Here is a 13,233-nt window from a genome sequence, read left to right on the forward strand (position 1 = left end):
ACAAGCAAATCGAGTTGGACACAGTCCCTGTCCCGGGGGGGGGGGGCTCACGGCCTCAATCCCCATTTTACAGATGAGGTAACTGAGACACAGATAATTGAAGTGACTTACCCAAGGTCACTGTGGTGCTGGATGTGGTGGTAGAGGGAGTGGACAGGGTGATGGGGTCCCCGAGAGGTCTGACCTGTTCTTGGAGGGTGGGCCCGCTGTCAAGGATTTGGCCGGCGGTTTCTCCAGCTCAGGCAGGAGCACACCAGTCCGAGAGAACCCCTCCCTCACTTCCCCCCACATCCAGACACCTGAAAGTACCTGGATCTCTTCTCTCTCTCCTCCGACCTCTCGCCCACGTCCTGTCTGTGACCTACAACGTCCTTCCTCTTCGTATCCGTTGGACGATCAGTCTCCCAACCTTCAAAGCCTTATTGAAGTCACATCTCCTCCAAGAGATCTTCCCTGACTAAGCCCTCATTTCCTCTTCTCCCACTCCCTTCTGCATCGCCCTGGAGCCTGTCTTTGCACCCTTTATTCACCCCTCCCGCAGCACCACAGCCCTTATGTACATATCCGTAATTTATTCGCATTAATATCTATCTCACCCTCTAGACTGTAAGCTCTCTGTGAGCAGGGAACGTATCTACCTACCTTGTTATAGTGTAATCTCTCAGGCGTTTAGTACAGTGCTCTGCACACAGTAAGCGCTCGATAAATAGGGTTGATTGACTGTTTGCAGATGTCAGGTTAAGAGGGAGGGGAAGAGAGGAGAGGATCCCTCGATACCAGCAGGACGGCGAGGGGCGGGGGTGTCTCTGTCTCTGCCTTTAATCGGGACGAATCGCTGGGAGGGGCAGGCCAGGGCCCCAGCCCCTCTCAATCAGGGAGGCCTTCCTGGAGGAGACGGCGCCCTGCGGGACAACTGGGAAAGAGAGTAGCGGGGAGGCAACCTGGCGGGGGAAGTCGTGTTTGGGGGGGGGGTTGGAGAAATAAAGGGAGGGGGCGAAAGAGGAAGAGGGGAGGGAGAAGGGCGGAAAGTGGGGGCAGGAGGGAGGAGATGGAGAGGAGGAGCTCCCTACCTCCGCGACACGTGCCCCGCATGCTTAATCGCTGGCCGCGGAGATAAAACGCGGCGAGATCTTTTCATGTTCGAATCCAAAGAAGGACAGCTTGACAGGCGGGTAATTAAGCCGTCCCTCTCCCTGTTTACATGATGCTGGCGATAAAGAGCCGAAGGGGGAGGTCCGGAAACTCGATCAGAATTGGGGAGGGGGGAGCTGGGAGACGTTCGATTGCTTCCCGCCACCCTCCCTCCCCTCGAGCCCACCCAAACAGAGAGATGTCCAGGGAAAGACTCAAAACAGTTCTTCCTCGAGTCTAACCCCCATCTCTCCGGCTTCAGTTTCGGTCCAGGGCAACAGTCGTCCAGGGGAGATTCTCCAAGGGCTCAGGCCTTCCCCGTTCACCCTTCTCTCCCGCCCCCTCCAGCGTTCACTTATCAGGAATTCGGGGCCTGGGGTGGGGTGGGGGCAGCGGAGAGAGGGTCTGGGATTGGTTGAATCACCCAGATCTTTGTCCCGGACTCTAAAAGATGGGTATAATAATAATTATGATGATGGTATTTGTTAAGCGCTTACTATGTATACTAAGCACTGAGGTGGATACAAGCAAATCAGGTTGGACACAGTCCCTGTCCCACATGAGGCTCACAGTCTTAATCCCCATTTTACAGATGAGGGAGTTGAGGCACAGCGAAGTGAAGTGACATGCCCAAGGTCACACAGCAGAGAAGTGGCGGACCTGGGATTAGAACCCATGACCTTCTGACTCTCAGGCCCGTGCTCTATCCACTAGGCCATGCTGCTTCTCAGGGGGGAGCCTGGGGAGCCCCCGCCTAGGAGGGAGACAGAAAGAGTGATGGGTTGGTCCTGAGAAGGAATGGGGAAGGATATCTGTACACCGATAGAATCCAAACTGACTCTACATCTTTTTTTCTTTTAGATCCGTAGAATGATTTCTTTTAGACACCACTGCTGTGATTTCACCAGGCCCTGGGCTCCGTATATTTCTGGAAAACCATTCTAAGCCTACCCTTTCCATCCCTCCCAACGGCCCCACACTCTGCACATAGTTTTCGCTTGCAGGGTCACCAGGTTTTTGGTGAGGGGGATTCCTGGGAGCCTGCGGGGGGCTGTGGGAAGATGAATTGGCAGAGACTGAACCCCTCCAGCTTCTTACTCCTGCTGACACCACCGTTTCTCCGTCATTTCTCCTTCTGCGTGTGGCTCCCGGCGCAGGACAGAAAATGTTTAAAACGCAATAAAATAAAATGAAAAATGACGCGCTGATGGATTTTTTTTCCCTTTTGTAATTTCAGGCGATGAAATAGGCTCCAGAAGGATCGCTCTCTCCCTCCATCTCCATCTCACCCCCTCTCCTGCTCCCTTCCCTGTTCTCTCCTTCCCTTCTTCTCCTGCCCCTGGTAGAAGGTTTGGGGGCGGGGGGGGGGGTCGGTGGCGACAGAGCCACACAGAAGAGGGTAGAGCAGCCAGGCAAATCAGCTCAGAACCAGCCCGCCCATGCCTCATTATCCACAGGGAGACGATATGGAAATGGCTGACCACTTCTTCAAGTGGAGGATGGGGGAGTGGGGAAGAGTGGGTTTTATAAAGCGCTGATTCAGGGGAGAACCCTGGGGTTTGGGTCGGAATTGTCCAATCAGGGATTTTCCTGCCAGTCTCTCTCCACGGGCAGTTGGCAGACAGAGAAAATGATTATTCTGGGCTGCCTTTGGGGGCTCAATCTAATTCTTGGTATATAAATATGCCCTGTCCATTTTCCCCTCTCCGGTATCAATAGGACAAGAGAAGTAGCGTGGCCTAGTGGAAAGAGCGTGGACCTGGGATTCAGAGGACCTGGGTTCCAACTCCGGTTCCACCACTTGTCTGCTGTGTGAGCTTGTGCGAGTCATTTAACTTTTCTCTGCCTCACTTACCTCATCTGTAAAATGGGGATTAAGACTGTAAACCCTGTGAGGAATAGAGACTATGTCCAACCTGGTTATCTTGTTTCTACTTCAGCAATTCTACAGTGCCTGGAACATAGTAAGCACTTAACAAATGCTATAAAAAAGGACACCTGTACCATACCTTACCGATTACAAGTGCTATATGTGTAAGGGAGTCTCTATTTTCCCTGCTACACTAAAACAGGAGTCTCTCTTTCTAACTCTTTCTGTTTCTCCCCCTCCCTCTGGGCCCACCTGTCCGCCTGTTTCTGGTTTTCTCTTTGCTCGTCTCCTGAAGTTCGTTTTTTCTCTCTCTCTCGCTTGCTCGCTTGCTCTTCTGCTCCTTCCCCTGTCTACCGACCTGTTCTCTTGCTGATGACTCAGTGAGGTAGTGAGGGAAAGCTGTGGACAGTAGGGCAGGAATTGATTTTGGAGAGAATGAGTGTCTGTTTCTCTCCCCCACCCCCTTCATTCCTCCTTGCCCCTGCCCCTTTGGTGAGGACCAGCCTGACCTCTCTCGAGAGGTGGCATTGTCCATTTCAAGGCCGAGGCCTTTTAAATTGCTTCTCTCACTCAGGCCGGGCCCTTGGCCTAAGGCTTTCACACTTCATCCCTGGCAGCCGCTCCTCTTTCCTGGGGGCTCCCCGGGCCAGCCGATGACTCCGTTAGCCAACTGTCAGAGCTAAATTGGTTTCCAAATTCTTTACTGACTGAGTATAAAACTCACCCGGCAAGCAAGCCCTCCCGCCCTTCCTTTCCCTGTTAAATTAATCGGGTCTGCTATATGGGAAATTACGACAGGCCGGGTGGTGAGTTTTTCTTTAAACGACGGATGCTACAGTGGGGATATAATGGTGGGTTAAGTAAAGGGGGAGAGGCGTGGGGGGAAGGGCGGTCAGGGATTGGTTTCTTAAGGTTCCAAGCGGCCCGAATGATGGAAAATTTCCCGGTGGAGTGCTCACCTTAGTTTAGCTCGGTGGCCCCGGCCCCAAGGAGCTGAAGGGAGAATGGAGGATTTGGGCTGAGTCTATTTTTGATGGGTGAAGCTTCCTCAGAGGGAGGGTCGCAATGGGAACACAGAAACTGTAAGCCCGTCAAAGGGCAGGGACTGTCTCTATCTGTTACCAATTTGTACATTCCAAGCGCTTAGTACAGTGCTCTGCACATAGTAAACGCACAATGAATATTATTGAATGAATGAAACTGGGAGACACCTTCAAAACCCATTAAAAACACATCTTCTCCAATAGGCCTTCCCTGACTAAGCCCTCATTTCTCCTATCTGCCCTCCCTCTGTGCCTCCTTTGCGTTTGTTTACGTACCCTTTTTTTTTTAACATTTGTTAAGCACTTACTATGTGCCAGGCACTGTACTGACCACTGGGCTAGAAACAAGCTAATCAGGTTGGACACAATCCAACATGGAGCTCACAATTCCCATTGTACACATGAGGTAACTGAGGCATAGAAAGCTAAGTGACTTGCCCAAGGTCACATAGCAGATAAGTGGCAGGACCCGGATTAGAACCCAGGCCCTTCTGACTCCCAGGCTCATGCTCTATCCAGTTGGTCACGCTGCTTCTCTTTAAGTACTTACATACCCTTAAGCAGTTTGTTACTCAACTCAGTCCCACAGCATTTATGTCCATATCCTTACACTCTGTTATTTCTCTTAAATGTAGTGTATTGTAATGTCTGTCTCCACCTGTAGACTGTAAGATTCCTGTGGGCAGAGATTATGCCCAACAACTGCATTAATAATTATGGTATTTGTTTAGCTCTTACTAAGTGCCAGGCACTGTTCTAAATAAGGGGGTAGATACAAGCTATTCAGGCTGGATATTGTCCACTTCTCACCTGGGGCTCACAGTCTCAATCCCCATTTTACAGATGAGGTAACTGAGGTACAGAAAAGTGAGAAGTGATAAACCCAAGGTCACTCAGCAGACAAGTTGGGGAGCTGGGATTAGAACTCATAACCTTCTGACTCTCAGGCTGGTGCTGTATCCACTAAGCCGTGTATTGTATTTTCCCAAGTGCTTAGTACTGTGTTCTGCACAGAGTATATGCTCAATAGATGGATTGATTGATTAATTGAGAGACAAAATCCGGGGACACAGACTCAAAAAGACACAAGGGGGTTGCAGAGACAGACAAAGTCCTTCTGAAACCACATTTCCTCGGGGAAGGTTTTCCCATTAATCTCTTATTTCCCTAGTCTTTATCCCCACAACTGCCATTTTAGCACTTCAGCACACACTAAACCCTTCTGTCCTCACAACTCCCCATGGCACATGTATACACATCTTACACACCCCACTGTTTAAACAGTAATTCATGTACATATCCTCTAGTTTGTAAAGTACTCAGTGCTGGGATCATGTCTCCTTACTCTCTTGTATTTTCCCAAGTGCTTAGAACAGTGTTCTTCACTTAGTGGGCACTCAATAAATGCTATTGTTTGATTTGTCCTTCCTCCTCCTAACTAGAATTTATTTTAGTCTAAGTTTCCCCTGTTAGATTATAAATTCCTTGAGGGAAGGGATTGCATCTACTCATTTTATCTCTCAATGTTATTTATTGTTGATATTTCTCAAGTGCTTATTATGTGCCAGGCACTATACTAAGTGCTGGGATATAGTGCCTGGAGCACTGCACCAGTTGGACACAGTTCCTGTCTCACCTGGAGCTCAAAATCTTAATTCCCATTTTACAGGTGAAGTAACTCTGCAGAGAAGTTAAGCATTTTGACCAAGTTCACACAGCAGACAAATGTCAGAACCAGGATTAGAACCCAGGTCCTCTGACTCCCTGGCCTGGCCTCTTTCCACTAGGCCATGAGTGCTTACTGTGTGCAAAGCACGGTAGTAAGGTCTTGGGAGAGTCACAGTGCAATAGACAGTGGACACGATTCCTGCCCTCAAGAAACTTTCAGTCTGAGCAGGGAAGATGGGTTTCAAAATAATTTACAGAGATGAGAAATGGCAGGGTATAAGGATATGTATGTATGTGCTCTGGGGTTGGGAATGACAATTAAAGTGCTTAAGAAATGCTCCCCCAAGCACCCAGTACAGTGCTGCACATACAGTAGCTGCTCCATAGATATAGAAGCAGCGTGGCCTAGCGGAAAGAGCATGGGCTTGGGAGTCAGAAGGTTCTAATAGCTCCACCACTTGTCTGCTGCCTAAATGCTGCCATTTTACCTCCATCTGTAAAGTGGGGATTAAGACTGTGAGCCCCACGTGGGACAACCTGATTGCCTCATAGCTACCCCAGAGTTTAGAACAGTGCTTGGCACATAGTAAGCGGTTAGCAAATAACAATAATAATGAGGGTATTTGTTAAACGCTTACTATGTGCAAAGCTCTGTTCTAAGAGCTGGGGGGGATACAAGATGATCAGGTTGTCCCACCTGGGGTTCGCAGTCTTGATCCCCATTTTACAGATGGGGTCACTGAGGCACGGAGAAGTGAAGTGACTTGCCCAAAGTCACACAGCTGACAAGCTGCGGAGGCGGGATTAGAACTCATGACCTCTGACTCCCAAGCCCGTGTTCTTTCCACTGAGCCACGCTGCTTCTTCAATACCATCATCATCACCACACGAGGACGGAGAGAGACCCTCTACATACATACACACACACACCGAGGAGTAGGAGTAGAGAAGCAGGGTGACTCAGTGCAAAGGGCACTGGCTTGTGAGTCAGAGGTTACGGGTTCAAATCCCGGCTCAGTCGCTTGTCAGCTGTGTGACTTTGGGCAAGTCACTTCACTTCTCTGTGCTTCAGTGACCTCATCTGTAAAATGGGGATCAAGACTGTGAGCCCCACGTGGGACAATCTAATCACCTTGTATCCTCCCCAGCGCTTAGAACAGTGCTCTGCACCTAGTAAGCGCTTAACAGATGCCATTATTATTATTAGGACCGATGGAGAAACCTCCCTTGGGGGTGGAGGAGGTTGGGGGTGACCCCTGCACCGATGCTCCTGCTTCTCCCCACCGCGCTTTGAAATGAAGTCTAACCTCGATTCCCTCCTATTGCCACCCCATTGATCCCGCTCCGGGACTGAAGACGAGGGAAAAAGAGAAGGCAGTTAAGCTCCTGCCCTGGAGATCTCCCCGCAAAGAGTAGAATGAATAGAGCAGGGATCCGAGAGCCAGAAGGACCTGGGTTCTAATCCCTAATCCTCCACTTGTCTGATGTGTGCCCTTGGGCAAGTATTTAACTTCTTTGTGCATCAGTGACCTCATCTGTAAAATGGGGATTAAAACTCTGAGTCACTCATGTGACATGGACTGTGTCCAACCTGATTACCTTGTATTCACTCAGTAGTATGGATTATGCGTTTATTGTGTGCAGAGCACTCGACTAAGCGCTTGGGAGAGTACAATACAACAGAATTAGTAAACACTTTTCCTGCTCATATGGGTTTATAGTCCGGGGGGTGGGAGGGATAGACATTTGAATAAATGAATAAATCATTTATGATATATCATTTAAAGATATGTACATAAGTGCTGTGGGGTTGAGAGTGGGGCAAATATGAAATTTCCAAAGGTCACAGATAGAAGTGTACAGATTTTTGGCAGGGGCAGTTCCTCCAGGGCAGTCCCCTCCCGGAGACCTGCCTTCCTACTCTCTCACACCTCTCCGACTCTAGACTGTAAGCTTGTTGTGGGTAGGGAATGTATCCTTTATACTGTTATACTCTCTCAAGAGCTTAGTACAGTGCTGTACTCACGTAAGCGTTCAATAAATACGATTGACTGACCTCGTCGCTGCCCCTCCACCAATGCTGGGTTCCCGCCCCGCTCCCAGCCGGCTCCGTTGCATTCCAAATCCAGGCTGGGAGAAGGAGGAAGGGGGAGGAGGAGAGGGCGGAGGATTTTCATTCCGTTGAGCGATTCTTCCCAATCCGAGGAGCTGATTTACGATCTTGTCGCCAGCAACGCCGTGGCAGAACGGGAACTCTATGTTGGGGAGGGAACTGCAGAGTTTGGGGGACCCCCGGACACCCCCAATCTCTCTGGAGGTTCTCCCTAAGCAGAGATCTTCAACGCCTGTAGCACCCCCTTTTCTTCCCTCCCACCTTAAGAGGTCGATTCTTCCTGAGGCGTAACCTCTATCCCTCTTGCTGCAGTTCAATCCATCAGTGGCTGGATTGGGGAGAGGGAGCAGGAGGATCCGAGAGGCCTCAACTTGGAAAAGAGAGGCCTTGGGGGGCTGGGAGAGGGGATGACCCTGAAGCTGGGGCCTTTAGGGGAGAGGACGCCACAGTTCCCCATTCCCGCTGTCAGGAATTCCTTCTCTAAGGCTAACTTTTCATCTCTCTTGTTGTATGGCTACATAGGCAGCTTTCTGGCAGCGTATTAATAGTCGTATTAATAGTAGTAATAATATATGTAAACACAACACTGTACTAAAATGCTATTAAAGGGGTTCAGACCAAGAGAGAGGGATGGAGAGGGGGATGGGGTGGGGGCTGGAGGCTGGGAACTGACATAATAATAATAATAATAGTGGTATTTGTTAAACATTTACTATGTACCGGGCACTGTACTAAGCGTTGGGGTGGATACAAGCAAATTGGGTTGGGCACAGTCCCTGTTCCACATAGGGTTCATAGTCTCAATCCCCATTTTACAGATGAGGTAACTGAGGCACAGAAAAGTGAAGTGACTTGCTCAATGTCACACAACAGACAAGTGGCGGAGCTGGGATTCTTCTCCCTCTCCCCTCACGCCGGGAACAAGGGGGGGTTCTCCTTCAGATAATTCAGCTCCGGAGCCTCACTGCCACTGGGATCTGGGCCCACCATCCCACCCCTGCCTGTTGAACCCCCGACTCTTTATGGAGGAAGAGAAATGAGGGGGCAAGTGCCTCGGGGAGAGCCTCCCTCCTCTTCCTTTCATCCTCACCACCCCCCTCCCCCAACCACCGCTTTCCCTCCCCTCTGCCAAGCTGGATAAACTGCACTCTGCCAGGCTTGTCTCTCTGCGGCTCAGGCCGCCCGAGGGACAGATCCATCATGGCCCTAAAGGAGGCCGAGTCCCGGGCTGAGCGTTTGCGGCATCCATCTCCAGCCCGCCCTCTCCTCCCTTGGGACCGCTCTACCTCCATCAGCGCCTGGAAAGGCGGGAGGCAGAGAGTCTGGAACCCCGGGGTCCTATTAGGAGAAGTAACATGGCCTAGTGGGAAGAGCACGGGCCTGGGGGGCAGAAGATGTGGGTTCTAATCCCAGCTCGGCCACATGTCTGTTGGGTGACCTTGGGCAAGTCACCTAACTTCTCGGGGCCTCACTTATCTCTTCTGTAAAATGGGGATCAAGACTGTGAACCCCATGGGAGACAGAGACTGCGACCGACCTTCTTCAATAGTATTTATTGAGCGCTTACCCTGTGCAGAACACTGTACTGAGCACTTGGAATGTACCATTTGATTACCCTGTTTCCACCCCAGTGTTTAATATGGTGCCTGACATATAGTAAGTGCTTAACAGATGTCATTATTATTATATTATTCCAATGCAGCATGACCTGGTGGAAAGAGTCCAATGATGGGAGTCAGAGGACCTGAGTTCTGATTCTGGCTTTGCCACTTGCCTGCTGAATGACCTGGGGCAAGTCACTTCACTTCTCTGTGCCTCCGTTTCCTCATCTGCAAAACGGGGATAAAATATCCATTCTCTCCTCCCCTTGGTCTGTGAATCCCGTGTCCCAGGCACTGAATCTGATCTGACTGTATCATATCTATCCCAGCACTTGCTATCATGCCGGGCGTGTAGTAAACACTTAACACGTGCCACGATTAATATTATTATTATTCCCCCTTTAGAATGTAAACTCGTTGTGGGCAGGAAAACGTATCTACCAACTCTACTGTATTGTACGCTCCCCAGTACTTAGTATAGTACTCTGTACACAATAAGCACTCAATATAGAAGCAGAGTGGCCTTGTGGATAGCGCAAGGGCCTGAGAGTCAGAGGGACTTGGGTTCTAATCCCGCCCCCGCCACTTGTCTGCTGTGATCTTGGGCAAGTCACTTCACTTCTCTGTACCTCAGTTCCCTCATCTGTAAAATGGGGATTAAAATGTGAGCCCTATGTGGGGTAGAGACTATGTTCAACTGGATTATCTCACTCAGAACAGTGCCTGGAACACAGTATTTAACGAATACATAATTACTATTATTAATTATTATTATTAATAGATATGACTGGATTGATTATTTCACCAGCTTTACTGGGGGAGGGGAGAGAGCACCCCCTTCCCTTCCTCATGTGCCCTGGCTCTGGATTGGGCAAACTCCTTCCCTTTGGGCTGCGTCTGGGAGCCGAGCAGACTCCAAGGCTCTGGTGTCAGGAACTCAATCGATTCCTGAAGCCTGACAGGGGCCATGAATGAGAAGGAGCCTGGCCCTACCACTGAGGCCCAACAGGAGGAAATGGGCAGGGGCTGGAACAAAAAGGATTCAGATTAGACTTGAGAAAAGCTCCCTGGCCTTCAGGGGATGAACAGTTGGGACTGATGCCTGGGGGAAGTAGGGGGGGTCTCCAGCCCTGCAGGTCCTTGCAGACAGGGTGGCTACCAACTCCCCTGGATGGGCTGGGCCAGAAGCCTTCAACTAGGGATGCCTTGGAGTGTAAGAGAGGGAGGGAAAGATGATGATGAGGAGGAGGAGGATGATTGTGGTATTTGTTAAGCACTACTTATGTGTCAGGCACTGTGCTAAATGCTGGGTTAGATACAAGATAATTGGGTTGGACCCAGTCCTTGTCCCACATAGGGCTCTCAGTCTCAATCCCCATTTTATCAATGAGGTAACTGAGTCACAGAGAAGTTAAGTGATTTGCCTAAGGTCACACAGCAGACAAGGGAGATATGGAGATGGAAGAAGGCACAGAGAGACTGAGAGAGAATGAAAGTGAGGGAGAGAGAGACAAGGAGAAAGCAAGAGAGAGAGGTGGCCTTGGGGTGGGGTAGGGGAAGATCATGCTAATAATTATGGTATTTGTTAAGTGCTAAATATATGCCAAGCACTGCACTAAGTGCTGGGGAAGATACAAGCTCAAGTCCCGCATGGGGCTCACAGTTTAAATAGGATGGAGAACAAGTATTGAATCCTCATTTTGTAGAGGAGAGAACTGAGACACAGAGAACTTAAGTGACTTACCCAATGTCACACAGCAGATGAGTGGCAGAGCCAGGATTAGGACTCAGGTCCTTCGGACTCCCAGGGCTGTGTTGTATCCACTAGGCCATGCTGCTTCTTCTGTTTCTTGGAAGGGCTCACAGCCCAGAGGTAGGAGGCTGGATGGGAGAGATGGATGCCAGAGTCTATTTAAACTGTAAGCTCCATGTGGGCAGGAAATGTGTCCACCAACTCTGTTATATTGTATCACATTAAAGCAGATGGAAGGTGGGGTTGGAATGACCCTTTACGAGGTCACTGTGCCCAGTCCACTGCCTCCAAGGAGCCCGTCACTCGATTTGAGCCAGTGGAAATTCCCCTGGTTCAAACCCTTCAGAAATGGAGACTGCCTGTGGTCTTCCATCCACTTCTCAAATGGGAAGGGAAGTTCTTCCAGTCAATCCTCCATCTCTGTTGCTGTTACTTTTCCTGTGCTCTAACACCCACCTCACACCCAAATCGGTTTGGAGCTTGAAAGAAGAAAAAAATATAAGAAATCCAGGCTCGAAGGGCGTTTCTCTCTCCCACGGCTCTACCGTCCTCCCCGCGTCCAGCGTGTCCTTAATAGACTCGGCTGGACCGGGAGCAGTGGAGCCGGAGCTCTCCGCCTGTCTCCCATTAGGCGACGTGATTCATTAGTTCTCAGGAACTCGCCTAGCGTTGGCAGTCCGGGCCGGGAGCTGGACAGAACTGAGAGGAAATCAATAGAGTGAGAGCAGCCGGAGCCGGGGGAGAGGAGTCCGTGATGGATAGAGAAGAGTTTTTCGAGATGGACGAGGACTCATGACGAGGGGGGAGCAGAGGAAGAGGGGGAGCCCTAGCCCCCAGTCCCTAACACAGCCTTGCAGTCAAGAGGGAGACGGGGAGAGGAGTCCATGATTGATAGAGAAGACTTTTTCAAGCTGGACCAGGACCTGCATCGAGGGGAGAGCGGAGGAGAAGAGAGAGCCCTAGACTCCAGGCCCTAACACAGCCTTGCAGTTAAGAGGGAGAGGGACCCTCCTGAGGCCAGCTGGTTGATTCATCATTCATGCAGTAGTATTTATTGAGCGCTTATTGTGTGCGGAGCACTGTACTAAGCGCTTGGAAAGTACAATACACCAATAGAGCCAATCACCTCTCTCCGTGAAGCCTCAGGGCAGGAAAAGGCTAGGATGGATCCAGCTTGGGGCTGGAAGGAGGTGGGAGGGGGGAAGTGGGGGTGTCCATTAGGATCTCTTCAGAGACAGGGATACAGACTGGGACCCCCATAACTTCCCCAAGGGCCTGTTGGCATCTTGCCCCATGTGAGAGTGGTGTCTGGTGCTTAGTGGAATGTAAGCGCTCCTCCAAGGTTCAACCCAGATGGTCTCAAGAAACCCATCTCAAGAGAAGCACTGTGGCCTACTAGATAGAGCAAGACCTGGGAGCCAATGAAATGAAAATCATTCTTCACCTGCCCCTTCTCCATCCCCCAGCTGCTCCTCACTTAAAGAGTCTGAAATATGAACTTATTAATTAGAAAGATAAAGAACACAGATCACTCAGAAACTCCTCGACCCTGGCCCTGCTCTCGCCCTACCCCGGCCCCGACCAGATTCAATCAATAATTGAGGGGGAATGATAATTGATTGCAATGATATTTATCGAGCGTTTACCGGGTACAGAGCACTGTACTGAATACTTCAGAGCTTAGAGAAGCAGGGTGGCGTAGTGGATAGAGCATGGGACTAGAAGGTCGTTGGTTCTAATCCCGACTCTGCCACTTGTCTGCTGTGTGACCTCAGGCAAATCACTTCAATTCTCTGTGCCTCAGTTACCTCATCTGTAAAATGGGGATTGAGACTGTGAGCCCCCCGTGGAACAGGGCCTGTGTCAGAGCCAATTTGCTTGTACCCATCCTAGCACTTAATACAAAGCCTGGCACATAGTAAACACTTAACAAATATCGTAATTATTATTATTATAATAATATAACAGAGTTGGTAGACACATCCCCTTTCCACAAGGAGTTTACATTTTGTATTCCCCATGAACAGATTAGTGGGAAGAAAGGAAGTAGGCAG

The sequence above is a fragment of the Ornithorhynchus anatinus genome, chromosome 5 (genome assembly GCF_004115215.2).
Source record: "Ornithorhynchus anatinus isolate Pmale09 chromosome 5, mOrnAna1.pri.v4, whole genome shotgun sequence".
Taxonomy (NCBI): domain Eukaryota; kingdom Metazoa; phylum Chordata; class Mammalia; order Monotremata; family Ornithorhynchidae; genus Ornithorhynchus; species Ornithorhynchus anatinus.